General features: G+C 45.1%; 1 protein-coding gene and 1 long non-coding RNA gene across 2 annotated transcripts in view; one reads left to right on the top strand and one right to left on the bottom strand.

Annotated features, from left to right (window-relative positions):
- Positions 1 to 27,045, bottom strand: part of Chchd6 (coiled-coil-helix-coiled-coil-helix domain containing 6) — a 226,180-nt gene that overhangs the window by 162,015 nt on the left and 37,120 nt on the right. The window lies entirely within an intron of this gene.
- Positions 125 to 26,600, top strand: LOC122107994. The gene is made up of 4 exons (XR_006147448.1): positions 125 to 192; positions 14,408 to 14,411; positions 19,887 to 19,891; positions 26,589 to 26,600. It is a non-coding gene; the product is annotated as an uncharacterized LOC122107994 (long non-coding RNA).

The following is a 27,045-nucleotide window of genomic DNA, read 5'->3' as shown; positions in this document are numbered from 1 at the left end:
CAAAGGAGCCAGTCAGTAAGGAGATGCTCAGCTCCCTTCCCTGCTGGGTAGTAGAAGAGAGGAGCAAGTGGAAGGAAGCTCTTTGACACCAGCTAGGACTCTCGAGCCCCATGTCTTTGCTGCTTTCCCAGAATGCTTCTTTCCTCTGTCTTCCTGTCAGCAGACTACACCAAAACCTGAATGAGACTGAATGTACCATCTTACCCACAGTTTCACCTTCCAAGGTTTCAGTTGCTTATCACCAACAGCAGTCTAAAAGTATGGAAAACTCTGGAAATAAGTAAGTCTTAAGTTTTGACTTGCACACCATCAGAGCAGCCTGACAAAATCTTACATGTCCTACTCAATCCCAGCTTGGATATGAATCAATACGTAGTCCATTGTATTCACAGTTTTTATTCTACCCAGTCACTAGTCACTCAGTCCCTGTTACAGTATCTCACAGTTTAGTATGACCTAGGGTTCCAGACAAACACTAGTGATCTATTACTATACTCATTTCCCTGAGCATGTGTGTGATCCACAAAGAAGGCCTTCCTCCCTGAATAGAGCTGCCCAAGGAGAGGCTGCCATATTTATTGGCATTTCTTCCATCCTCTCTAACAGAGGATGGGATTATGACTGCTTTGACCAATACAATATGACAGGTAAAATCCCAGAAGGTCATGCAGCTCCAGGAGCTCACTGCACACTCCCTCCACAGAGGACTTCCTGGGATGTTCTCCCCTCCCGCTGGGGCTGCACTCAACAGCACAGGCACACACAGTTGCACTCCTTTTCTCCTACCCCTCCCAGGCAAAGAGGAAGGACATGTGAGAAGCTCCTCCAGAGAGCCCCACTAAGCCCAACCTTCTGTCATCTTAGCTCAGAATGAAGAAGTATCTATGATTCTTGCCCTGGATATGTGAGTCTTCCTGGCTGAGGCAGAGACTATGCAGTTACATAGTTACCATTATCATAGTCAATCAAAAGGCAATCAAAGAAAAGGAAAGAATGGCTCATTCAAAGAAACAAACTTAATTGACATGGCTTCCTTGAAGAAGCCCAGATATTTACCAAACAAAAATCACTTAGAACAACTGTCTTAAATATGCTCAGAGAGGTAAATGAGAACACAAAGAATAAGAAGAAATCTGGAAAATGATGTATAAGCAAAATAAGAATATCAATAAGGGAACAGAACTCATAAAAAGGAACCAAAATTCTGAAACTGAAAATTCAAGAGTTCAAATGGAAAGTTCAGGACATGGCAAAAGTTCTGAGCAGAAAAAAAGAAGATATAATAACTGGAGATATAATAATGGAAAAGTCTTAGGAGTACAAAGAGAGAAAGAGAAACAGAAGAAATGTGAACAAATCCCAAAGGATTTGTGGGACACTAATACACATTATGGAAGTTACAGGAAAAAAAAAAAAGGGGGGAGAAATGGGAAGATGGTAATGGCTGAAATTCTCCAAATTTGATGATATGAGTCTGTGAAAAGCTCAACAAACTCCAACTCAAAGAAATCCTCATGGTGATACATAGTCAAATTGTTGAGGCAACAAAGACAGAATGCTGAAAGCAAACAAGAGAAGTGAGTTGTCATGTACGAAGAATTCTCAAGAAATTCAGCAGCCAACTTCTCAGAAACCAGGCAGGCAAGAAAACAATGGGAAGACATATTAAATTAAAAGAGGAAAAAAACCTTTTCAGCCAATAACTCTGTATACAACCAAACTGACCAGTTCATTCAAAAATAAAATTAAGGACAAAAATCTGAGGGAGCTTGTGACTACCAGACCTTTCCTATGAGAAGTGTTTCAAAAGAAGCCCTTAGACCATACCTGTAATCCTGTAATCCTATGAGGCTAGCATTAGTCTAATAGCAGAGCCAGTTAAAGTTATTATAAGAAAATTACTAATCAATATCTGTTATGAAAATAGATGCAAAATCCTCAACAATATACTAGCAGACCAAATCCAATATCATATCAAAAGTACTATACAAGGGGGATTTATCTTAAGAATGTAAGGGCAGTTCACTATAAGAAAATCAATCAGTGTAACATATCACATCAATAGACCAAAGAAAAATACCCACATGATTTTCTCAGTTGGTAATAGAATATCCAACACCTTTTCACAATGAAAAAAGAAAAGCTACATATTATTACCAGTAAAAGGACAGTTATGCTCATGATAAAGGTCATGAGTGAAAAACCCAGTCAAAGGTGAGACACTAGGAGCTTTCTACTTAAGATCAGGAGTAAGGTGCTTGCTCTCATCACTGCTATTTAACTTTGAACTGGAAGTCCTAGCTAGATCAATTAGGTAGAAAAAGAAATAAAAGGCATTCAAGTTGTTATTGAAGCAGTAAAATTACTTCTATTTATACAAAACCTAACCTTACAGCCAGGTATGGTGGCACATGCCTGTTATCCCAGTAATTGGGAGGCTGAGGCAGGAGGATTGAAATGGTTTAAGGCCAACCTGGGCTGTATAGCAAGGCCCTATCTCGAAATAAGAAAAAGAAAAAAGATATGCATACATATATGTGTGTAAATATATTTATATAACTACTTTTGATATTACTTTGTTATAGCAATCCTAGGAAACTAACAACAAACTACCCAAAGGAATCTATAAATCAATATACATATACCCAAACCAAAATTCTAACAGCCTTTTTTCTAGAAGTAGAAAAACCACTCTTCAGATTCATATGGAATTTTAAGGGGTACCAAAAAAGAAAAGGTTAGAAGACTCTCAATTTACAAACCTACAGTAACCAAAACAATGTGGAACTCACTTAAAAGACTGCCCTACAATTTGCAGGGAAATGGATGGAACTAGAACGAATTATTTTGAGTGAGGTAAGCCAAGAACAAAGAGACAAACGGCACATGGTCTCTCTGATATATGGATGCTAAAGTCAAAATACAAGGAGATATGACAAAGTAAACACTACTCAAGAAACAAAGGACAACCAGTCATTTTGTCGTATCACGGCTAAATGGACTCCATGTTCTTGAACATATATATGGTATATATATATGCACACAATGGAGGGAAGCCAGGAGGAGGACACAGAATAAGTGGGAAACGGAGCAACACACAACAAAGTGGCCAGCTGCACTGGACATAGAAGAAAAAGATCTAAGCGACCCAAAGACAGTGATGGGAAGAAAGGAATGAGAGAGGGAAAGAGAGAACAGCTTACATTAAGCAAAAGGAAAGGAATGCAAACATCATCTGATGTAGAAGAAATAATTGTACTGTCAAAGCTCATAGAATTCACAAACTTTATAGACCATGATAAAGACAATTTGCCTTTGAAGGTTAAAATGTGTTTGTGACTTTAACTAAGTATCACTATTCCACAATACTGTGAAATGTGTGAAATTTATGTAACCACCTAACCTCAATTTAAAAAAAGAAAAGTGAGAGAAGGGATGGGTTAGGAACAATGGGTGACAATGTTGTCAGACACCTTGTAGTCATACACTGTTTTGTAGAATGGGAACTTCTTTGTACAACTACTTAAAGATAATAATAAAATATGGAAAAAAAAGTGCCATACATACAATGGAAGAGACCTGGCGATCCAGAAAATTTTTTTGACAAGGGTGCCAAACCATTCAGTGGGGGGAAAGAACAGTCTTCAATTGATGGTGCTGGGAACCTGGATTTTCGCATGCCAAAGGTTGAGGTGGGACACCAACATCACATCACATACAAAATTAATTCAAAATAGATCAGCAACTCAAGTATAAACTAAAAATTATAAAATTCATAAAACAGAATCTGTGTGATCTTGGATGTGACAGTTATTGATACTGTACCAAAAGCATAAGCAATAAAAGAAAAAGCAGGACAGCAGACTTCATCCAAAATAAAAGAAAAAGCAGGACATGGTGAAGCACGCAGTCCCAGCTACAGGGGCGGGGGGAAGAGGGAGAGCGGGGGCGGCAGACTATCTCACTACCCTACACAAAGGTAGTGAGAGAACCTGTTCCAGAAGGCAAAAAAAAAAAAAAAAAGGCTGGAGCTATAGGTAGGTAGAGCACTTATCTGCATATATCTCTGGTTCAATTCCCAGAAACAGCAAAAAGGAAACAAAACTGTATGTCAAAAGAAGTGAAAATACCACCTAGAGAACAAGACAGAATAAGATGAACTGATTAAAAATGGGCAAAGAACCTTGTAGACATTTCTCCAAGAAAATATATAAGTGGTCAAAGAAACACATGAAAAGATGCTCAGCAGCATTACTCATTAGAGAACTACAAAACAAAGCCTAACATTTAGATACTACTTTACACCTAAGTAGGATAGCAGATGGCTATAATTTTTTTTCAAAAGGAAAATACTTTGGATAAATATGTAGAATAATGAGAATTCTCCTAAGTAGCTGGTACAAATATAAATTGGTATGGTACGGTCATTATGAAAAACAGTATGAAAGTTCTTCAAAATACTGAAATAGAATTACAATGTGGCACGGCAATTTCATTTCTAGAAACATACATCAAAAAGTTGAGGGGGAGAGTGTAGTTGTGGAGGTGGGAGGGAAGGGATAAGTAGGGGAAAAACAAATGAGGCAACAATGCTTGATAGGAAATATACTCATTACCTTGCTCATGTAACTATAACCCCTCTGTACAGTATTTTTACAATAAAAAACTTATTCAAAAAAAGTTGAAAGAAGAATCTCAAGTAGATATTTGTATACTCAAGTTCAAGACCTAGAAGGAAAATCCAAGTGTCAATCCATAGATGAAAAGGTAAAATATGGGATATAAATCATAGAGTATTGTATTTAGCTTTAAAAAGGAAAGAAATTCTGATTCACACTACATGCAGTATGGACACACTTTGAAAACATCAAGTGAAATAAGCCATTTACAAATGGGCAAACCATATCACCCCTTATCTAAGGCCCTAGAGTAGTCAAATTCATAGAGACAGAGAGTAGAATGAGAATCAGGGATGAAGGTAAGGAGACAGGGAGCTGTTGCTTAAAGGCTACAGTCTGGAATCATGAAATGGTTCTGGAAATTCAAAGTTGGTCAGGGTACACAACACTGTGATTATAATTAATGTCACTCAATTGTACATTTTAAAATAACCAAAATGAGCCAGGTACTGGCTATAATCCTAGCTACTCAGGAGGGTGATATCTGAGGATTAGGGTTCAAAGCCAGCACAAACAGAAAAGTCCTTGAGACTCTTATCTCCAATTAAATACCAAAAAAACAGAAATGGGGCTGTTGTTCAAATGATAGAGTGCTAGCCTTGAACACAAAAGCCCAGTGACAGTGCCCAGGTCCCCAGTTCAAGCTCCAGGACCAGCACAAAAATAACATTAAAAACAAACAAAAGAATCAAAATGGCAAGTTTTATGTTATATATGTTTCAACTCAATAAAAGAAAGATTTAAAAAGCCAATGCTTTGTTGTACAGCTGTAATCTCAGCTACTGAGGAGTCTGTCGACCTCCCAGGATCCAGGCGCTTAGGGCCAGCCTGGGCAGCATAGTGAGACAGCGTCTCAAAACTCACACACGGAAAGAAAAAATACAAAGAATCATCAATGGCCAGAAGGTCACTCGATGAAAGACTATCTGGAAATGGGATACTGCACAGTTTTCAAAGCCAGCACGCAGATGATTTTTTACTTTCAGAGGAGATAAGGTACCTTTAAACACAGAAAGCTGGTACAATTCCACCTTACCCAATAACCAAGTTTAACATTACCATTAGTTCCAACAAACTGGTGTCATGTTGTTCTGAGTGATGCACTGAGAAGAGCACAGAGCAATTTGTCACCCTCATGACCAAATGTTTAAACCGAATCTACTTAGGAGGGACAGATAAAGTAAATGTAATTAAGACCTTCTATGAAACCACTGCCTTGAACTCAACAGCCATGTTAATATCAGCAATCTCTAAACAAAACCTGAGAATGGCCCTGTCATACTGAGGAGCATGGGAGACACACACATGAACCACCTGTCCTTGACTGAATCCAAAAAAAAAAGAGCTGAATGGGACCTATTAAAGCGATTTTATTGTGTTCACTTAGGAGAAATGTTGCTGTTTTCAGGAGATGAGATTCAGGTGGAAGTACTTATATATGAACAATTACAACTGCAAGGACTCCGTAATAATACTACAGACAGCAAAAGAGCTGAAGAAGGCCTTGGACCTGGCAGAGCCTTTATAGAGCCACCCCACAGGAGGGGCAGGGGTATCACCAAACTACAAAAGCTCCAAAGGGAGAGTGCATTAAGAGACTAAGACTGACACTGGAAAGAGGTGGAGAGGTGACAGCAGTACTGCACAGGCAAAAACAGGCAGGTCTAACCTCTCCAGTGCACTGACTGGAAGCAGCAGTGAGAAGTGAGCAGAGGAGTGAAGACCAGCTACAGGGAGGGTGCTGTTGCAACCAGAGTCTGCAGGGTGGGCAGAAGGAAGTACTTCTGGAGAAGACTTCTGGAGGAGGTCCAGAGGCAGGCTCAAAGCAGCTTACCATGTGGACACTGGCAGAGCGCAGTCTCAACGACCCTACATGTCTCCTCCTAAACTCTGTGTAGTAAGGTGGCCCCTCAATACCCCATAGCTTAATACCTCCTGCATATAAATTTCAGTCACTGCTTAAGAATTAAAGCCAATGCACAGAAATGGAGGGACAAAGGGTGAACAAATGCAGGAGTGCTGAAAATGCACTATACGACTTGTGGGTGGGGATGGGAGGGAAAAACTGGGAGAGAGCAAGGGAAGGGGTGACCGTGTCCAAAAAAAACTGTACTCTTTACCTGACATATGTAATTGTACATCACCTTTATATTAACAATAAAAAATTAAAACTGATGGCTAAAAAATGAATCAGCAATGAGCTGGCTTAATAAAGGCACAAAAATCACTCTTACAAGAAAAAATTCTGCACTGAGAACCACCCTGCCTTTATCCCATGAAAATATTTTTTTACAGAGACTTCCCTTTTTCCACCCACTCTCCTCATGAGAAGAAAGCAATCACCCTCTAGAGTCTACCTTAGGACTGAATGGATGGCCAACAAGATTCAGTGTAACATGCTTTGATTTGTGATGAGAAATGAGATGTAGTTCAACACCACTGTGATTTGTAATGCCATTTACATAATTAAACATACAGACAAGTGGCACAGGAGGTGGATATGGTTAATGGAGTTACAGAGAGCTAAAAATAGCGGACACAGCTCCAGTCTGGAGGGGACACTGGGGGCAGCACCTGCAGATGGGCTGATAGCCACAGAAAGACTGTCAGTCCGCCAGGGATATCTCTTCTACTTAGCTGAGGCCTTTTAATCAAGATTTTAGAGCTCTTCGCAGACACAGAACAGCTGGTGGTGGCCTGTCTCACAGATAACAAGCTGAAGGTTATCAACAGGGCCACAGATGAGTTGCCCAAGAGTTCACCCAGTCCTGAGTTCTAGCACAGAAACTGATAAACCGGCATTCCTCTCAAGCCCGAGAATGGATTCATCTCCAAACCCAATTTAAGACCCAGTAGGCTTCTGAGCTATACTTAGTCTTTAGATTTGTTTATTCAACATGGTTTCGTCTTTTTCTGTTCTCTTTTCGGGAGAGGCAGTATGGGTATTTGAACTCAGGTTTGTGAGATAGGGTCTCACAAAGATTTTTGCCCAGGAGCCGGACGCTGGTGGCTAACACCTATAATCCCAGTTACTCAGGATGCGGAGATCTGAGGATCATAGTTCAAAGACAGCCCAGGCAGGAAAGGTTGTGATACTCTTATCTCCAATTAACCACCAGAAAACCGGAAGTGGTGCTGTGGCTCAAGTGGTAGAGCACTCGCCTTGAGCTGATGCGCTCAGGAGCAGCATCAGCCAGGCCCCATGACCAACAAAAAAAAAAAAAAAAGAAAAATATAAATTTTCATTTATATTATTTCTTCATTTCTCTTATTTTCCTCCATGCTAAAACTGACAAAAAAAAAAAAAGGGAGAGATTTGTAATGCCACTATTTAGCTTATAGGCACCCCAAGGACACAAGTGACAACAACTATAACATACTTCTTACCTTCATTAACAAGATACAAGCAAATAATCAGACTGAGGCAAACCATAAATATGTGCCATCTAACCTAGTATCTACTTGTTTGTTGTGTGCCTCACTTATTTATATTCTACGCAGCTAGAAGTAGTGCTCTCTACAACGTATCCTTAGTGCCTAGGACAGAGCACAATGTACACAAAGTGCCCAGTGGTAAGTGCTGGGTGAACAGACAGATGTCCCGCAGTTCTCACACCCTATACAGCCGCTTGATGCTACAAATTAGAAACTGAGGCCACAGAGGTCTGAGCACTGCCAGAAGCCATCCAGGACCACCGGCCTGTAGTGTGGGTGTAAAACAGAAAAGGAACCTTTGGTTGACAAAGACAATGCTGAAAAAAAGTGGTGAGATACAAATTCCACTCACTACACGACAGGCACATCAAAATGAAGGCCCTCCCTGGCCCAGGTGGACTCTTTAAGATGCCCAGTTCTCTAGCAACCAATGTCTCCCCGGCCCCCACTCACACCAGCTCTTTTGGAGACAAAAAAGAAGTGCTTTAATAATGCTCATGCTTCTCCTTTTAACAAAAACTATTGAGTCTCAATAGTGGGAATATTTAACAGACACACCCAGAGGCTTCTCCCATCTCTATCTCCTTTCACCCCTCCCCCACCCAAGACTCTCAGGCTGGAAGGTGGGAAGGGGACGCCACCACAGGAGAAGGCTATTCTCTGATCTCCAGCTGTACCACCCACTGGCATCTCCAGCATCCAGACCTCCAGCATCCAGACCTCAAGACAGCCAGGGCAGACCAGCAGCTGTGTCAGGGCTCCCCCTCACAGTCCTCCATGCACCCCCAGTGGAGCTTTGGGTAACTTACAGAAACTCTCTTAGCCTCAGAGTTGACTGCAAAATGGAGAGTGACACTGTAAATACTGAACAGGATCTCTGTGATGAGAACCCACACAAAGAACCTGATCCAGGACTAGTGATAAGGAATGGCTGAGCGCGCGCACGCGCGCACACACACACGCGCGCACACACACACACGCACACTTGCTCATACACACACAGCCATGCACACACCCACAGACATACAAGAGAAGCACCAACACCTGGGTATTCACAATGAAGGTTAGTAATGACTTCACTCTCATTGCATAAATTTGATGACAACAAATTCTGGAACATTAAGCTTATGAATAAAAGAGGATACCAATATTCTTTTTTTAGATTAATGGAATGTTCCATTTTTTAAGCCACACAAATATATCTGCATTTAATGAGACAGTTGTACCTACCTGTCAGGTCTAAATAATAGGGCTGCCAAAAAAAAAAAAAGAGCTACAGTGACTCAAATATAGATATACTGACGAATCCCTGTGGAGCCCAGTAAAACCACAGGCTTTCAGAACTATGTGAAAGACACCTCCAGATGCCTGCTGTGCAGCAAAGCATCAGAGATGACCTTCCAGCCAGGGGTACAGACCCAGAGCCTCAGGTCAAGTGCCCAGGGACTTAAGAGATTCAGGCATTGGCTCATGTTGTTGGACAGGCCATCTAACCTCTCATGGGCCCCAGGCTGCCCTCTGCAGTTGCAGGGCCAAACTAGATGAACTTATAAACCAGCTCTCAGCTCTGATGATCTATAATTGTACATCTCCTTCCCCTGAAGGCAGATCTGCTGCCTGCCATCTAGGATGCCCCTGTGGAGAGCTGTAAGAAGCACTTCACTACACGCTTGTTTGTTTTTTTTAACCCTCTCTCCTCCATGCAATCTCCTCTGGTATTGCTTTCTGCCATCAGTAGAGTCAGAACAACTGACCTACTCTCTTCCAGGCATCATTCTTCATACATCTGAGAAGCTCAGATCCTGTCTGCACTCTTCCTTTCCCCAGAATTGCAGAATATGACAGCTTGTTACCTCTGCTGGGAAGATGCCAGACCCAAGAAGGCTGACAGCAGCCTGGCTCTCTACTTGTGGCCATCTCCCCTACTGCCAGGCGGTGTCTTAACCTGAGGACTGCTCCAAGGGAAGGCTGGGGCTTCCTCTCATTTTGCCAGAGCTCATAAATGTGCCCTTCCAGGGAAGATGGTAGGTGGACTCTGTGGTGGCTAAAAACAAAATTCATCTGGAGGTTTGTGATCCCCAAGGAGAGACCATCAGGGTTCCTAGCAGCAGTTGCACAGGCAAAAATCAATCTCCCCTGAAAACCAATTAGGTGAGCACATAGGATTTTCACTTTGGCAGCTGAGCTGTTAGAAGCAGCCTGCTTTGGAGAGGAATCATCAAAAAGAATGTTCCTGGACAGGACCATCTTGCTTCTCCAACTCATTCCTCGGCCAGCAGCCAATGTCTTAACAACTGCTTGGCCATTTCAGAGCTACTGGGCACCCTGGCTCAGATGTGCACAGGGAAAGCCACAGGTCCTGAGGGCTGACCAGAGCCAGCTGCTAGCATCTCTCCCAGACTGAGTCAACGCCAAGGTCCAGAGGGCACCGGGGACTGGACAAAGCATTCTGGAGACATTGAGCCTCTAGTCTTACAATGTTCCTGTCCCTGTATGATGTATGGAGAAAATGATGCCCACAGATATTAACCCAGGCACATTTCAGTAACATGGGTAGATGTGGGAATTTGTTTTTCCCCCACAGTCCTCTCTCTCCTCTTAGGTCAACTTAGACTGTGATTCAAACATCTGGAGATCTAACTGCTATGATGTCTTAGGACAAAGCCACTTCTTTTATCTACCTATAAATCAGAAATTAGAGCATGGTCAGAGGGCTGCCATGCTGTTGTGGGTTCTGAGGATATACATAGGTTTTATAATGTATTATCTGCCTGGCTCAGGATCAGGACTTCTTTCTTCCCTAGCCCCCAAGGAGTGGCAGCCACTGCTGTACCTTGGCACACCATCTTGCCGGCATCTCTCAGGTGGCACCACCTTCCAGTGGACTTGTCAGGTGTGCCACAGGACATGGGGCTACTGCCAACCAGATACATGCTGGAGTATAGCAGCCCATAGAGCAGGAGGGGAAAATAGCATAGCCCTCTTTTTACCCACTGCTTTAGAAAAGCAGACCCTGAGGTTTCTGGGCAGTGCTCCTATATGACAGAAAGAGATGGGGGTGAGGGAGGCAAAAATGTACAAAAAGAAGGGTAGGATACATGCTGATTGCTACTGGGAAAAGGGTACCAGGGGCCTGATAAAGCTTAGGAACACTCAGCTCAAACCACTTCCAGAGGAGGTGTTTACATGGGTCTCTACTCTAGTGTTGGCGTCAGCCGATGCTTTGCCAGTCGCAGCAATGGGAGGCATGCAGGCAGGCTGTAGCAGGCTCCCCCGGAATGTCACAGGAATGCTCTGTGCTAGTCAGAGTGCCTGTGCACCTCTCTTGGTCAGAGGAAGGCAAAAGGACAGAGTAGCTCCTGCCTCTTGACCTTGACTTCTCCAGAGAAATGAGCAAAAGTTGTCACATATACCCTCGTTTGTTCCTGAAACCCAACAGCTATTCGCTATGAGAAGTTCAAGCCACTGCTATGTTAGTTGATTTTTTTCACATCCCTTCTTGGTGCCTAGAAAAAAATCTCCTTGGCTGCCAAAACTGTGGCAGTCCATCCACCCACAAGAAAGAATCTGCTTGTTTTGCAGAAGGAAGCCAAAGGAAAAGCACTTGAAGGGTGCCATCAGCTACAGAGAAGGCTGTGTAAGGAACTTTCTTCTCTTCCTCCCATCTGTCTAGGGAAGAAGTTCACAGACTCTGCTCTTCATTTAACCTTAACCTTGGGAATATCCCAAGACTGCCAGGTCTGGAAACAAAAGAAACTGTGGTTGAAAAGTGGATGTCCCAACCCCGCCCATCATAAAACCCCCACATTTGTCATTCTCCATCGTATCCCAACTGTTCCTCTTCTGGACCCATGCCACGCCATCAGCAACTTTCTGGATGAGGAGCAAATTATAAGAGAGGAGAGGAGAACCCTTCCCCAGCCAGCAGCACTACAGGGCCTGGAAGGAAGGAGGCCGGTCCATCCCCAGGGGGCTGATCTCCAACCTGCACTCACCTAGGACAGCCACAACAAAGGGAGAACAGCAAAGTCCCCCAAAGGCCAGGAGGTAGGCCAAAGAGGATGCCAAAGATAAAGCGCCTTTCAGCCTTGTCTTTTTGTTTTGGGGTTGTTTTTTTTTCTTTTGTCCATTGTGGGACCTCAACTCAGGGCCTGGGCACTGTCCTGAACTCTTCTGCTCAAGGCTAGCACTCTATCACTTTGAGCCAGAGCTCCATTTCCCTTTCAGCACTTCTTGACCAGATTTTACCAGTCTCTCAAAGGATCCCAAGGGGGAAGAGCTCCCACCATGCCAGGGCCTTCTGCCAGCAGCCTGTAAGCCCAACAAGTGGCCCAGGATTGCCACCTAGTGGGCTCTGCTCAACATGCATAACAGGATAAGGTCAAAAACCAGCAGTAGAGTGGTTCAGACCAGATCCTACCCCACTGCTCCAGGACTTCATTCACTGTGTCTGGTGGGATTCCCTCTGGCTGTGGTAACAGCCAAAATTGTTGAGAAAAACAGAATAGGAGAATAGATAGAATGGAAAGCAGGAAGGAATTAGTTACATTCTCAGAGTCTAGCCTTCTTTCCTAAGCCCAGACAAGCAGCACCCAGAGCCTACCTCAACCAAGAGCACAAAATGAGTGGGGCAGGTACATCAATTCCAAAATTCATGCCCATACAAACATGCTGAGAACTGAACTGATCCGAAGACTTTGGCCTAAACCTTGATGTGAATGCCTTTGCATGGCCATGAGTGGCTCTTACTGCAGCACGGCCTAGTAAGGGGGCCACACAGAGTGTGCCTTCTAAAGGGCAGAGAGCTACACAGATTCATTCAACTGTGAAAACCAACAACTATGATAGGAGCTGGCCTGGTAAACTCATAGTGCTAGTGTGTCCCAAGTACTACTTCGAGCACTCTGTGTGCATTATTACAACGCTCCAGGAAGCGCTCTCACCTTCTTCACACACCAGCATAGACACAGGAGACAAAATGACAACCTTGAGGAACATACATGAGTTCCGTCCCAGGCACTGGGTTCCTGAATCCATGTTATGTCACTACTTACCACTCTAGCTGCTAAACACAACCAACTATAACTCCTGCTCCAAAAACCCAAAAACTTTCTCTAGCCAGAGAGCCCAACCAAGAGTCAGAGTCCTGCTACTATAACCAAGTCCTGCTACTTGGTTCTTGGAGACAAGAACCAAGGCCCAGCAATACCAATTTTTTAAGGGAGAAAATCAGCTGTCTTCAAAGAAGTACAATCAGAGGTCAGGAAGGTCCCACAGATAATGGGACCAGGACAGCAGATGAAAACACAGATTTCCTTCCCAGTACTAGTGGTGACTCCAGGAAAAGCAGAGGGCAAGGAACATGAGAATGCCCTCCACCACCATTGCTCTCCCCTATCCTTCCAGACCTTGTAGAGGTCAAGAGGGCTGTGCTGAGGTCAGCAAAAAGCACCAACCACTCTTGGCCAGCTGTGTCTTCACAAAGGAGGGCAAAGGCTGGGCCCACAACAGCGTTGCTGAGTTCCCAGAGGAATTTCATAAATTCCTCATTAGCATGGAAGAGCTTCATTTAAGGTGACAGATGGTACAGCGCTAATAGGCTGGCTACAACTGGGATGGAGAAGTTCAGGCTCGCCACAAAGGGAATGAGTGGGAAAGCAGGGTGGGTATGCTTACTTATGCTTGGGGGGTTCACCCAGGGCTTCTAGAGACAACGGTGTATAGACTCTGAGTCCCAGGCCCAGAAGTAGCCATGCTTGACCAGGGCAAAGGTTCTAGCAAAGCCTCTAGCACCAGTGGCCAGTCTGCTTAGATCCAGTCTCAGTCCTCATCCTGACCCAACTTCCGGGAGAGAAGCCCCAGCTTTGGAAACTTTTCTCTGATCCCATCTACTGCTAGGAAAGTCTTGCTTTGTGAAGTCTGCCCAGGGCCAAACTTCGGACAGATGGCTGGGGAAGAGCAGTGTGCTTTGCCATAGTCAGCATCTTGACAGAAAGTCTTTGTAACAACAGACACATGTCTGAGGTTTCTGTGGAAGCTCAAAGGTCAGCTGCCTATTAGGCCACTGACCACTAAAAAGAAAAGTCCAAGACAACTCTACAGAACACACCCCACTTACTGCTCTGTTCCTAGAATATCTTGGCAGAGGTAACAACACAGTTCCTGGGCACGGAGAACCAAGCAGTCACAACAGCAGCAAAATACTCTCGTAAATGATCTGAGCACAGGTCTGGGGAAAACACAGATTACTGGATGTCCTCAGGATGAGGTCCCAAAGATACCAGGAGATGTAGGTGTGTCTGTTGTGATTGGACATAAAGTATCCTCCAAAAAGGCTTATGCAGCTCCCAGCAAGTGGACCCAATCATTGAGAGGTAACAGGATCACAAAGATTCTGACCTAGTCCTCTGATGTGTACTACTGGGCAGTGATGGAAACTTCTGGAAGCAAGGTAGTTCACTGGAGGCCTGTCCTTGAGGGCTATCGCTTCTCCTGGGGCTCGGTCTTGAGGTTGGTAGATCTTTTGCCTTACCATGGTCAGCCAGACTAAAACGTCTGAAGTGATAAGCCAAAATAAATCTTTCATCCTTTGAAATTGTTTCTCAGGAATTTGTCAGAGTGGCCAAAAAAACTGGTTAACAGTGCCCAACCAACATTTATAGAACAGAAGGCCTACCAAGTATGGATCAAAGGTGGATATGGGAGTCATGAGCAGGAAATAAGGAGACAATGAAAGAGGGTGAGAAACCTCTAACCGTCCCTCAACTGCCATTCTTTTCTCCTTCATTATAAGGAGTTTCAGTTACATTACACTTCCTAGACAACCTATAGCTAAGAGTGGTCATATGACTGCCCATCTAGCCAACAAGATCCATTTAGAAATGACACGTCTCCCATACACTCTTGAATTTAATGACTGGTGGGACATACTCACTTGTCCCTTTCCCTACTGGTGAGAACTGGAGCAAGCACTGTGAACTCACAGCTGCTGGGTCTACCAGAGGCCCCACTAGCCCTGGAGCACCTGCCTATGTGAAAGAAGAAGGAACATCTTTCTGTTTACGCCACTCTATCTCTGGGTGTCTTTGTGTAGCAACTAGCCGATACTCACTATGATCCAAGAACTCATCATGGACAGCACAAACATACACTTGGAAATGGGAAGTGAGGTCCTTCTAGTCACCCCCTTGTCAAGCATCTGACAAAAGCCAGAAACTAAAGAATGATCTTCAAACTTTCATTCTTCCTCACCCACATACCCAGTACTTACTAAATGCACTCATACTTTTTCTCCACTCAATTCCCCAAACACTACATTGTCTTTCACCTGGGGTCATCATGACCTCTCTCCTGGGGGGCTTCCCATGGATCTCACTAAGTTCCTGCCTACTACAAGCTAGCTTTCATCTCTGTGGAAATCTCACAAGCTCCCTCTCTCCCCTGTGCCTGTCAGACTAACCTGAGGGCTCCCATGCATGCTCTCAAGCTGCCCAGGTCCTTTAAGTATGTCCTCCCCACTGACTCCTCCTCCCCCTTCTCCCTCTTCCTTGGTCTTTGTCTAACCCTTACTTTTTCTTACTTGTCCTGTCAGCTCCTCAGAGATTTTTGAGGACCCCAAAATTTTGAGGTCTCTTTCTCTAATACCCGCTATTAAAATTGGACACATCAGTTTTTAACTCAAGTATTTACCTGTTTAATGTTCGTTTCTCCAATAAGACCATAGACTACAGCAGCCTAGAGCCAAGGGCATTTCAGTATGCCAAAGACAGTGCATACAATAGAACCCATGGCAAACCATGGTGGAATGATGAATAGCACATGGAGAGAAAGGGCAGAAGATCTGCAGCACAGAGGCTAATAAAGTGAGGTCAAAGGAAGGGTTGCTCTTGGTGTGGAATACCACATGGAAGGAAGTAAAGGACATTTAAGTAACTGGTTGGAAAGAAGATAATGGTGGTTTCTAAGAAGAAGATAATCATAAAAGTGGAAGCTAAGTTGAAATGGTGACTTTACCGTGACTCTAAGCTATTCTATAACAAAGGAAAAGGGAGAGTCAGGTGGCACCCAGAAGAACTGTTTGAGAAAGGTTGAAGGGTGTCGGTTTCATTAGGTGTGGGTGTGGAGAGGGGAAGCCACAGTGGGCTCTGAAGGGAGGGGAGGAGCTAGAGCTGGAATCCAGGTCCAGGTCATCTACAGGTAAGGCTTTTTTGAAGAAGAGGAGAAGCCTTCCTCTGAGCTAGGGACTGAGGAAGAAAGGACAGTGAGGCAAGAACAGAGAGGGCTCAAAGGAGATGTGTGGAAGGCATGGGGTGGATGCAGCAGGAACCGTCACAGAATTATTGGAATGGAGTGAAAGGGAGAAGCAGCAGCAGCAAAGACAAGTAGCCCTGAGGATGTCACACAGTATGCCCCTGAGCAACAGCCAATCCACCCAGAACATCACAGGTCCTGGCAAAGCTAGACTCAAGTGTGGGAAAACAGCTGGTGAATGCGCTACCAGTGCGAGCTCAAGTCTTGCACGGTGGGCCTGGAAGGAAGCGCGCTGCCTGTGGCCAAGGGTCACACAGACCCACAGCTGTGAAACGCTTAGAACAGTCTTAGGCCAGCACTTAGAGCAGTCCGTGAAGATATGCTCCGAGGAGAGCTAAGAACAAGCCAACAGAGTAAGGGGAAAAGTAGAAAAAGTAGCTTTCTGATTTAAGACAGGACAACAGAAGAAAAACCCCAACTAGAATAAGGCAGGAAGATTGAGAAACATACTCTGGAAATTGCTTAGGCCTTCTGTGGTCAGTTAAGCTCAGAGCTTTCAGTAGTGCAGACATTGTCCTAGACGCTGTCTTCTCTCACCTACACCCCCACTAGCCCACAGTAGGACTATGTCACTTTCCAGCCGGGAAGCTGCAGCACATGGGACATCTTCCTTACAGTACCGACAGGGCCCCAGCTACCTTTGAGTACCTTCAAGGCCCAGACTTGGGTTTTAAACCTCTGTTAGCAATGTAGCCTTTGAGAATGGGAGGCACAATGAAAAGAAGGAAGGCAAGTGTCTTTTTAGGGAATCTCAAAGAAAATCAGCCAATGACCAAAACCCTGTGCAAGGTTATAAAAGCTGGGACAAGGGTACAAACCTAGGGCACAATTCAGGCTGAGGTACAAGTTTATCCACCATATCTGGGCCCCCATGCACCCTCCCCATGTCAGTCAAGTCCTCCCCAGGGGCCTATAGAGTCCAGCTCAAGCAGCAGTGGATTAAATTTTTTAAAAAAGAAAGAAAAGAAAGAAAAAGCCCTGAGGCAGCAAAGCCCACTCTTCTACAGGGAAGATTAAGGAAGCACTGAAAAGAATCAAGAAGAGGGTGGGGGTGGGGGCAGAAAACCTGCTACATCCCAGCTGCTAAGAGTTAGCAGTCTTACTTCTCATCAAAAACCTCTTCGGCAGAGGTTAAGCACACAATAGGCTATCAAAAGCACCAGCCTCTCGGCTGCTTGAAATTCTGCCCATGTGCCATGGCGATGTATTTCTATTAATGTCCAGTGTGTGTCAGCGCAAAGATAAGGTGCCGACATCATGTCCAACCAGTCAGCTAGAGGATGCGCCCCATGTTCAACACTGTCTGACACTGGGAAGCCCCTGGAGCAAAGGCCCTTGGACTGATCCCACCCAGATGCATTTGTGCATCAGTGTTATGGCCATAGGGTGGAGGTGTGAAGAGGAGCAGGACCCCCAAGGCAAGCCAGGGCTGCTAGGCTGCTGGGCAGATGCCAAGACCACTGCGCAACACAGAAATAAAAGCACAGAGGGTCGTAAATTAGGTCAGAGGAGGGAAGGGTACAATGGGTAGGGAAAAGGAGAAAAGAGTCAGCAGAGACGAGGAGGCCAGCAATGAAGCCACTGAGCGGCACTGGCCAGGCACTGGTGCAAGGGCCATGTGCAGAGGGTGGCCCCGTGGGGCAGCCTTGGCTGCCCACACCGCTACTTGCATTCCAATGTCTTAGTCCCATGGCATTAGAGCTTTGCAACTTGGTATGTATTATACAAAGGCTCTGCAACATACATTTCTCAACAACATCCCTCAGACAGGCCTCCACAATCTCCCAAGCCCTGTCAAGAGCTCCAGAACCCTCCAAAGGAGTCCTACTGAGAACTGGGTGTGGGGCTGGGAAGGTGGCTCAGTGGTAGAGCGCTTGCCTTGCATGCATGAGGCCCTGGGTTCAATTCCTCAGCACCACATAAGCAAAAAGAAAAAAGCTGGAAGTGGTGCTGTGGCTCAAGTGGTAGAGTGCTAGCCTTGAGCTGAAGAGCTGAGGGACAGTGCCCAGACCCAGAGTTCAGACCCCACGACTGGACCCCCCCCCCCAAAAAAAAGAGAGAACTGGGTGTTCTGAGCACCCAGATCCCTACTTACCACAACCCAGAGCTTCCAAAAACACTGAAGTCCCATGTCTGTCAAGATCTGGCAGTTGTGAGAAGCACACATAAAGCTGGGAATCGGGAACGAATGGCCTGCAGACTCTGGAGGCCTGCTTTAGGACAACGGAACACAGGGCAGGGAAGAGTGCAGGCACAAGTCGGGGCTAGAACACTGGCACACCAACTGTGGCTTCATCTCGCCCCTGGGAGCACTCTGTGCGCTTCCCTTCCTGGCCACAGAGGAATAACATGATAACGGGTGCCTTCAGTCTCCATTGGTTACTTGTGCAGCTTCTCTCTCCATGAATTTGGGGGAGGCTAGGCATCATGCGAAGATTCACCGACCCCCTTCTGTTGGTCAGATGGTATGCCGGTTGCTTTGCCTGCATGGAGTATTGATGCTCTAACAATTCTGGGACATTCTGCCATGTGATGCTTGAGGAAGGCGAAGTTCACAGGGTTAAGCAGCAGGCTCAGGAGCATTGAGACCAGGACCTCAACCTTGAGCCCAGAGTCTCGCAGCTGGGTTCCCTAAATTGCCATGCTATGAAAAGTGTTCTTACCATCTGACCAGCCTCCAGACTCTACTTCTTTAATAACAATCCAGATTTCAGGTGAGGCAGTCAGGTGACCAGCTAAAAGGATTCATAATTCCAACCCTCCTCTCATCCAGAGGTGTCCCTGTGACACACTTCCCTGGAGGGTCCCTTCGACAAAAAAAATAAGGAAATTTCACTAGGAAAAGGCTTTAGGCCCTTCCTTTTGCCTGACTGGAAAACTGATGTGATAGCTTAAAGGCACAGTAACCATAAAGAGAGTTATGCTGAAGATGGCTGGTCAAAAAGAAAGGGGAGATTGGGCCTTTTTGATACACCTAACTATCATATCCTCTTGGACTACCTGCCCCTGCACATCTTAATCAGGAGATAAATATACCCCACTGTTTAACGCACTGCCCACAAGGCTTTTGTACTGCTAACTGGTACACATGTTCATCTCTGAGTGTCCATTTTAGAGCCCAGACACATAAGAAGGGGACACAAAGGTAAATGAAAGAATCCAGGACTTCCTTCTGCCTACTGTTGGTGAGTCAGATATATAAGTCCTTTTCAACTCTTTATATTGCCAGTATCCAAGAGTAGCATCTAACCAAGAAGGCAAACACAATCTGATTAACTGACAAAAACCTTTTTCCATAGAAAGAAAAAGTCATGATGTAGCTCTGAAAAGACATGCACTTTAAACCAGTTACCACCCTCCCCATACCCAGCCAGCTGGCTGCCTGCAGCATGCACAGAAGCAAGCAAACACCAGCCAATCTCACTCAGGCAGGAGAGGAAAGGTAAATAAACGGCTGTCAAGACAGTGTACAGTTGCTGGGTCAGCGGGTGGCAGCATGGTGGGAACAGAGGTACACAGGCAGTGTACCAGCACTGCTCCCTGTCCCCGCCTGCATCCTCACTGCTGCACACACCATCTGACTCAGTCATGAACGATCCCCTAGGCTGAAACCAGGTTTCCCACAGCTTTAGCTGGTGCATTGCTCCAGAGACCTCAGCCCAAACACAAAGCCCCAAGCTCCAGCCAGGCCTGGGCTTCTCATAAGAAGAAAGCAGGAAGTCAAGAAGGGGGCCATGGGTCCCCCTGACACCTCAGTTAGATGGAAGTCTATGGCTCTGTTCCCATAGGACACACCGGCCTCGCAGAGGCCAAGGGCCTGGCTGAGGCTGGCAGTCCATTCCCTCAAGAGGCTGAAGAGAAAACACTTCCTTCACAGTTGGTTTCAAATCCCAGACCCAGCTGTCAGCCTCTTTTGCTCTTCCCTGGTGCTAACAGACATTTTCATAGACATGTAATCTGCTAATTAGAAGCAATGACACCCAGAATGGAACCACAACCAGCCATTTCCCTAACAAAGTTAGCAGCTAATGAGGACTTCAGCCTCTGACACACTGGCAGAGGTCACCATGCCACACTCCACAGGCAGATCAGGAGCTAGACTGAGGCAAGTGCAGACTTGTGACAGAGGGAGAGGACACCCACACCCTAGGAGCTAGGCTGCAAACCCACTTGCAATCCACTTCTTCACTGAAGAATACAACACACACCTCGTGCTACTTCTCTGGATTGTATTTGAGCAGTCCACAGGGCAACAGCTTTCTCTAAAAGGCAATCCACAGGCTCCTACGCTCCTTTTCCTAGCAATACCATCCACCTTTGCCTTGCTTACCTGGTACCACCTGTCATGCCTACACCTTGTTCCACACATCTTCCCTTCTGATGAGTTCCCTCCAAGTTTTTCTCCTCTCTGCCACTCGACCTCTCAGAAGACTGCTGGTTAGAAATGAGGACACCTCTAAGGGAAAAGTGGGTCTTAGCCCATCACAACAGCAGATGAAAGGGATGAGAAATAGGAACCTAATGGGCTTCACAGGGGATCTTGGCCTGAAGAGACCTAAGAAGTGATAAGACCAGCAGCAGCCTTCCTGTGGACCCAGAGCCCTTGAGAAGGTTCCATTTTGATTCTGCTCCTGCCTCCCACTCTGCATGGGCTTTGGTGACAGCTGCATGAGGTTGAGGCTCTAGGCTTTCACACAAGTCAAGCTACTGCTGAGAACCCAGTGGATGTCACCTGGCATCACTTATGTACGATGGCCACTGCCTCCGACTCTGGTATCCCCTAAAAGACTGCGCTCAGGATGCAGGGCAACATGGACAGCTGATTCTCTTCCCTGTGCCATTCTTGGCAGAGCTAAGAGCATCCACCTCCCTGAGGCCACAGGTAAGAACTGTCTCAAGGATGGGTAACATAGGATGAGGAGGTCACCCCCATCACTAGTTAAACAGTAACAATTCCTGCCCTGAGGATCATGTGAGCCATATCCCAGGTGAAAATAGCCCACATCCCTCAGGCAGCCAGAGAGTAAAAAGGGCCAATAACTACTCTCAGGTAAATGGATGTCCTGTGTCAGTGTACTAGCTGAATCCAGATCATTGCACCAGAACCATGTGTTGAAGGCAAATGTGTCAAGGACTGTTAAAATAGACTCAAGGGTCACAGCATTAAAGGGTCAGCACTGTTTCCAGCTTAGGATCCATGAGTTCCCTGTATATGTAATAAGCCCCAGTGATCCTGCCCCTCAGCCAGGAAGCCTAGTAGAAACGCAGAGCAAAGCAAGGAGGTCAAATGGTCAATGGCAAGACCACATCAAACAGCCACACTTCCAGGCCCAATCACAGGTCTAGGAAGTCCCAAATGTGGGAGGGACAATTAATGTCCACTACAAAAGCTGATGGAAGGGCAAGGAGCTTAGATAAGCTCTGCAGGTGTTGGATGCTAAGTCCTCATGTAGTCTAAAGATGGAGCTATAAACGACATTTACTCAACCCTCCACACTGACAGCCCATCAGAAGAAGAAGAGGGGCCACTTCTGAGCATGAACACTGTTTTTCTGTCTATACTGTTTTTCTGCATATGATGTCCAGCATTAGCAAAAAAAAAAAAAAAAAACAAGTCACTGAAAACTAAAAGAAAATGTGGCCCATTATCAAGAGAGGAAACAGCAATACAACTGTTAAATGGAAAATACAGGAGGCCATTGTTTTGGACTAAGCTCCCACACAGGCCAGGCTAAAAATCAAAGCGGAGTCATTCACACTGAAGTTCCCCATCACCAAGCTGAAACTAAGCTGCTTATCTGACCTCCCAAGGAATCAGGATTAGAGAGATAGCAGCCAAATTTCCAAACAGGCTAGCTTCAACTGGCATGATCATGAAGTTCCTCTGCCTCAGTCCTTAAACCAAACAGCACAGTCAAAAAAAGCACATCAGCTGTCTTCTATTGTGGTCATCCTATGCCAGGTGCACAGGGAAAGTACCTATGAGAATGGCCAATATACTTTTCATCCTTTCATTTCCACTTTCTTCAGTGTTTCTCTATATGTAACCACCGTCTTCTGCTCAGCCCATCAGAACACTGTTTTATGGAATGAAGTGCTACCTAATTTTAGAATTGAAAATAAAGACAAAAACTTTAAACTAAATTGTTCTACTTCAGTCCACTGGCAGATCAACGTGTGGGAATTACCAGAGCCTTCTGGATAACTATGATAAGTGTGCATAGAGGAGCTATAGGAAGAGGTAGGAAGTATGTATAATAAGATGGGACGTTCAAGCTGGGCACCGGTGGCTCACGCCTGTCATCCTAGCTACTCAGGAGGCTGAGATCTGAGGATTGCCGTTCAAAGCCAGACCAGGCAGGAAAGGACATGAGACTCTATCTCCAATAAACCACCAGAAAACCAGAAGTGGTGCTGTAACTCAGGTGGTAGAGCGCTAGCCTACCACTTGAGTTCAAGCCCCATGACCAACAAAAAAAAAAAAAAAAGGGAATTTCAGCAGAGAAATCCCTACTATATAAAATAGCAAACAGAAAAGGAACCAGGACTTATAGCAGAAGTTCGAGATGTTTCATACAGCCCACTAGACTGCCTCCAAGAAAGAAAAAAAAATCCTCCTCTTACAGATCAGAAGATGAAGGCTATCTGATTGTACCAAGATGCAAAACCCAACACTCAGAAACTGAAACTACCATCAAAGCCCTACCCTATCACTTCCTGAGACACCAGATACACAGAAGACTTTAAAAAATTTGGCTGGAAAGGTAGCTCAGTGGTAAAGTGCTTGCCTTGCATGCGTGAGGCCCTGGGTTCCATTCCTCAGCACCACATAAGCAGAAAAAGCTGGAAGTGGCACTCTGAGCTGAAGAGCTGAGGGGCAGCACCCAGGGCCAAAATTCAGTGTCACTACTGACCAAAAAAAAACAATTTACATCCCCAGAGAAGTACATTCTATTACATGAAGTTTTTCTGCTCACCAGTCAAACACAGCCCACAGCTTCTTTTGGTAAGGTTTCTGATCTAAGAATAGTCTTTATTATTTATTGTTACTTAAAAAAACAAACCACAAGGACTATGTGATCTATATGCCTAAAATAGTTACTTATTTGGCTCTTTACAGAAAAAAAAAATAATGAACCTCTCTGATCTAAAGATCAGTAGACAGAAAAAAAAACAAGAAACAAAACAAACGAAAGTACCTTAAAGAAAGAATGTCATGTTTGTTTGTCCTAGTGTATGTCTTCTCCATCCATCTGGGGTACTATTAATATAGATCTCCATAGGAATTCAAGATCCCTTCTTATAGCTAAAATTGGAAGAGACATAGGAAAAGGACACCAGAGTCTTCAAGTCACTGAAGTTCTAAAACACATAGCCATACCAAATAGCTTCTCCAACACATCAGGACTCACTGGGCCAACACCAGGTACTCTTGTTCAATACCTGAAGCCTGACTTGCCAAAGCCCTCTCACTTCTTGGGTCCAAGCAAATTAAACCTAAGTCTGTAAGTCTCTAACTAGAAGTCAAATGAACTTTTTTTTTTGGGTCCGGTCGTGGGGCCTGAACTCTGGGCCTGGGCGCTGTCCCTCAGCTCTTCAGCTCAAGGTTAGCACTCTACCACTTGAGTCACAGCGCCACTTTTGGGTTTTTTCTTTTTGCTTATGTGGTGCTGAGGAATCAAACCCAGGGCCTCATGCATGCAAGGCAAGCGCTCTACCACTGAGCCACCTTCCCAGCCCCTCAAATAAACTTATTTTAGGTGACTCTCAGATATTGTACTGATTTGGTTTTCTTTATTTTTTTTTTAAAGAGCCAGACTCTACTGGTATCCATTCTAAAGAAGGCACCTCTAGTCACCTGCTTCCAACAGTCAGAAATGGGGCTCCATTATAAGACCTCAAGGAAAAACAAAGGACTGTTGGTCAGCAGCCTCAAAGTAATTGGCACTGTCCTACTTACTAAAGAATTGCCCCCTAACCATTGTCCTGTGTGTTGAACAGTGCTAAGATGACCCAAGTGACACCACCACAAAGGGTTTAGCCAAAGGTGGTTATCATCTGAGGAAGACTACAACAACACAGGAGGATGACACTACGAAGAAAAGCTGCAGCTGAGGTAAAATCTTCTATCTCACTAATTTTAGAAAATTGCAACTCAAAAGCTTAAAATCCCACATTTTTGTGGCATCATGTTCAAATGGTTAACATGGCTAAGGCAGCAGATTCGGAGAACATCCAATCAGTGAAAGGACTGAACAATGACCAGAAAGCCATCTGCCCTCAGAAAGGGTAGTCAGCTCCTCCTCAGGTGGGAGCCCCAAGCTGAACCAGGCAGACCAGGGGTGGGGTCTCCTGCTTCTTCTGGGCACAAAGATTTGGCCCCAACTTCTTGCTTTTCCAGTAAAGACTTCTTACTGCGTGATGTTCAAAGAAGAAAACTCTCTCCTTGGCTCTTTTGAGGAGGAAACTCCTTCCCCAAACTCCCTATAGCATCATTCTATGCTCATGTTTATACTGACCTCTGCCTTCCTGCCTGCCACACCCATCCCTGCCCTCCATTCCAGCCAAACACCCATCCTCCACAACCTCTGATCTGGGCTCAGGGATCACCTATCTAAAACATTTTTCTCTCTCTTCTGCATGCAGCAAACTTTACTCATTCCTCAAGATCCAGAATGTGTGTCCTGTCCTCTCAGATGCCTTTCCCACCTCCCAAGAAAATCAAATGGCACCACCTTTACCTCCACTATATCTTCCTATCTCTCTGTTGTGGTGCATACAGCACCATCTTGTCACTGCTGAGAAGGTTTAACTCTCCCAATAAACACATCTGCTCAAGGACATCAGCTACATCTTATTTACTTCCATTTACTAGAAAACTAACTTAGTGCCTAACATATAATAGGCACACAGAGAATATTATATATGAAGAAATGAAAGTTTTTGCTTTCTATCAGGTACACTGAAATCTCATATACCTAATAATACCTGTCAGTAAAGCAACAGGCAAGGCTGTTACTTACTCTTACTACACTAAAGTTTCCTCCAGGCCTTTACTACTCTTCCAACCATTGGTTGTTATGAAGTAAGGAGGCCAGATCTGGCCAGCGTCATATTGGCCACATGGTAGATGGTAGGGTCTGGCATCGTCTTCTTCCTGGGGAAAGAAAACCCCCTGCCCATCACCTGCCTCCCAGGTAATGGGCATGGCTGGATCCTTGGAGGCAGAGGCAGACATCTGGTTGATAGGTTATTGAATCTATCAGTCCAATGCCTGGGACTGGGAATTTCCTGAGGATCTGCCCCCTGCGCCAACCTATTTAGGCCCGGATCAGCCTAGCCACTAGGATACCATACCACGTGTGTCTCTGTGATCGTGTCCTGTGTCCTGTCCTCTGGCTCATCTCTGGTCATCATGGAGTCCCAATTCAGCTCTCCATTGAAGCTGAATTGGCTTGCTGGTCTTGTTTTTGTTCTTTCTTTCCTCTTTAGCATGTTTCCTAGCAGTGTTATGTGTATTTGGGGGCTGCAGGTCTTTGTAACAATGGCAGCCTGCAGACAGTTAACTGTATAATAAAGACTCCACTATTATGTATTTTAAAATGTGGCTTTTGGGGGACTGGGAAGGTGGCTCCGTGGTAAGAGCACTTGCCTTGCATGCTCGAGGCCCTGGGTTCAATTCCTCAGCACCACATAAGCAAAAAAGAAAAAAAAAAGCTGGAAGTGGCGCTGTGGCTCAAGTGGTAGAGCACTAGCCTTGAGCTGAAGAGCTGAGGGACAGCGCCCAGGCCCAGAGTTCAGGCCCCACAACCGGACCCAAAAAAAAAAAAAAATGTGGCTTTTGGAATGATTCACCTTACAACAGTTAAAGCTCTATGCATCAGAAGACTCAGGTCACCAAACCACTGTGTTCTTTCCTATTTCTACTCAGAATGTTTCTGTTTTTTTGTTGGTTTTTTTTGGGTCCGGTCGTGGGCCTGAACTCTGGGCCTGGGCGCTGTCCCTCAGCTCTTCAGCTCAAGGCTAGCGCTCTACCACTTGAGCCACAGCGCCACTTCCGGCTCTTTTCTTTTTGCTTATGTGGTGCTGAGGAATCGAACCCAGGGCCTCATGCATGCAAGGCAAGCGCTCTACCACTGAGCCACCTTCCCAGCCCCTACTCAGAATGTTTCATCTGAACTCTAACCCTCCTCCATCAATTCAGAGAGAGCAGAGGTCACCTAGGTCTGAATGACACTCAGCAGAACTGGGTCAGAACCAATCTGTAAGGAACAAGAAACAGGCACACACATACAACAGCTAAGTACTGCTACACTAAATGAGAAATGGTCATACTTTTGTCATCAAAAATAGGTTATAAAAATGATTACCTTTCCTGATCATTAGTTTTATATATTTTCCCCAAAATGAACTAAATCATTTGCTCATACAAAGAGGATTAAAAATCACAAAAGTCAGAGGACAACAGAGAGGGGAGAGGAGGCCATGAAATGTCAAGCGGCACTCAGCAGAATCAGAAGGAAATCTTCCAGATGAGGTCTAAGGATGTGGGGGCTATGGACACTGCATCAGAGAAGGCACCAAGGTGGAGAGGCAGCCGGCTCATCCCGTTAGCCACTAC

This window comes from Dipodomys spectabilis, unplaced genomic scaffold (genome assembly GCF_019054845.1).
Source record: "Dipodomys spectabilis isolate Male_0828 unplaced genomic scaffold, ASM1905484v1 ptg000054l, whole genome shotgun sequence".
Taxonomy (NCBI): Eukaryota; Metazoa; Chordata; class Mammalia; order Rodentia; family Heteromyidae; genus Dipodomys; species Dipodomys spectabilis.
The sequence above is the reverse complement of the archived record's forward strand: the minus strand, read 5'-3'. Positions and strand labels throughout refer to the sequence as shown.